Here is a 2880-nt window from a genome sequence, read left to right as displayed (position 1 = left end):
TGGACCTGAAACTCTTTCATCCTCACACTCAGATTCACACTCAAGTGATTCTCAAATCAGATGATATAGACATTTTTATAGCCATAGGCTATTCCCATCCCCCATTGCAATATTTCCTCCAATCTTGTTGTATTCATCTGTTTCTCATCTAGTGTCCCGTCCGTGAGTGAGAAAGAGAGTGACCCAGCTGATATAAATATAAGTCCCAGATACCCACATGGCTGGTTTACAGTCGAGATATAGTTTAGATATAGGTCTCAGAACCCCCATGGAGAGAGATAAGCTGTCACAGCTATGGATGAAAAATCTTCCAATTAATCAGAACTTTTTTCTGAATCAAGACACATCCACCAAAGGCGCCCGCCAGAGCTATAAGATGGAGAGGCAACGAACTTTACGGACCACCCAGTCTATGCAAACAAACACAGACATCCTCAGATGTCACAAATAGATATGCTAAACACACATACAAACAAAAACATACTGCAGACGAATGCAAAACATACAGGTTGACATATACAAATACATCATCAACCATAACTGATACATTATCCTCTCTGGCATTACGGAAGTGTGTCCTTTTAAAACCTCAGGATAACACTGAAAACCATCACCAGAACTATTAATGCTTGCATACACACATCCAAACAAACACACAAACACACAACAAAAACAGTCCAACTATACCTTCGATTGGACAGCAGACTCGTAGACACACACACTGACACACTTCCTCTGACACACACACACACACTTAGCACACTGCTCTAAAAGGAGTCAGTGAGTGCCATCAGCATAAGCGTGCTTCAGAGACACCCCACTGACAGAGAGCGCAGAGCTTTCATCCTACTTCCAGCATCGTCGGAGAGCGCAAGATCAAGTTAACCAGAGAGTGAGAAAGAGAGGGAGAGAGAGAGAGAGAGAGAAATGGGACAGCGAAACAACAAAGTAAAACAGAGAGACAGAATGGGAACGAGGGATATTGGCACAAGATTAGATTAGATTAGATTAGAATAGATTAAATTCAATTCAACTGTATTGTCAATGTGCAGAATAGGGCAAAGATGTCATATTATTTACAGATACATGCAGGAAAAGCGAGTTCTACAGCATAGGTGATGCAATATCTGATAATATGTACAGTGATGGACAGTGGAGAGCTACAATGTATAAACATTATGTAACTATTACATATACTGTACGTATATCGGACAGAGAAGTGCACAGAGTGAAGGGAATAGAGAGTGCAAATGAAGGGTTGTATGCAGAGTAAGAACAGCATATGGACATTTGGTTAAGTAAGTAGAGAATAAACAACATATGGACAATTGTTTTATCTGTACAGTTACATTACTTGAACAATGTAGGTGGTTCAGTCTGTGCAAAGTGAATAATGCAAATGCCATGTTTGTTAAAGTAGTTTAAACAGTGCAGTAATGAGTGCAGTGATGCTGTTAGAGAGGAGGTGTGGAATGGTCACAGGGCTGTGAAGAAGCTCTTACTGAGCCTGGTGCGGGAGTGGAGGCTTCTGGAACATCTGCCAGATGGTAGGAGGGTGAAAAAAAACATGGTTACGGTAGGAGGCATCCTTGACAACGTCTATCATCCAGCTCAGGCACCCGCTTGTGTTAAATGTTCTTGATGGTGGGTAACTGGGTACCGGTGATCCGTCGGGCAGTTTTCACCACCTGCTGGGGTGCTTTAAAGTCGGATGCGGAGCAGCTGCCATACCACACTGAGATGCAGTTTGTGAGCATGCTCTGGATGGTACAGTGGGAGACGATGAGGCTGAATAAGACATGAGACTGCTTTCTTCCATGTCTGAGAGAGAGAGACACTCAGAACCTTTACAGGCCCGCTGGGGAGCCCAACACCAGAAACATCTTGTAACTGTCAGCCTCTACAAGAGGCACCCTGGTTACACTGCCAAATGCACAACGCTTTTTTTCCACTGAAAGAGAATCGACAAGCAATGATTGGGAGCTGGAACTTGGGAGTGAACCAAGTCGGGGGTGGATATGTTACAGCCTGTCAACAACTGATATATCGTTAGTGACAGATATTGGAAACCGCAGTGCATTGTATCCAGCAGCAAAAAAAACACAATGTTTATTTAAACAAATATTTGTCTACTTGTGACAGCCCCTTGAGGGGATTATCTGTCTCAGTTCAAGGATCGAAAACAGACGCCCTGGACCGCCGGCAGTCAAAGGGAACGTGACCGTAATCCATAATCGTGTCAGAGTTGGGCGGGCCCAAAGCGGTGCCCATCACCACGACCGACAAGGAGGGTTCACATCTAGGCGTACCATCTCACCGTGGTGCTCCCTATGGCCATGGCACTAACCACACTCTTTGGCACACTGTCTAACACCATCCATGTAGCACAGTGAGCCATAGCCAACAACCTTGTACTTCTAAAGCCAACTCGGAGTCCAGACAAGCTTACAAAAATGTATACATAACAATAAAGTGGCACAGAGGAAAGGGATCAATTGCATGAAGTGCACTTTGTATTTTTAACTTATCAAAAGTATGACTATGTTAATACGGCAAAGACAATTAAAAGCTGGATAGTCATAATTCAGCTTTATTTGAATTAATGTTTGCTTACATGTCCATTTTCTGTTGAAATATTTAATGAACACATTCACTGAAAATTGTGACCCTATTATAAAAGGGAACAGTCCATACTATCTTAGATATGTATTAACCTTTTCTCTCTATTATTTCAATCAGTAACAATAATTCTACAGGTCTAACTTATGAAGGTGTCCATCTGATTCTGAATAAACATGATTCTGATCTCGGCAAATGTCAGTGAACAACCCTGCTTTTCACTCTTATGTATCTCTCTACTTTAACAGTCTTGCTTTTTCT

This window comes from Sprattus sprattus, assembly GCF_963457725.1.
Source record: "Sprattus sprattus genome assembly, chromosome: 1".
In the NCBI taxonomy this organism is placed as follows: domain Eukaryota; kingdom Metazoa; phylum Chordata; class Actinopteri; order Clupeiformes; family Clupeidae; genus Sprattus; species Sprattus sprattus.
Note: the sequence above shows the minus strand (reverse complement) of the source record.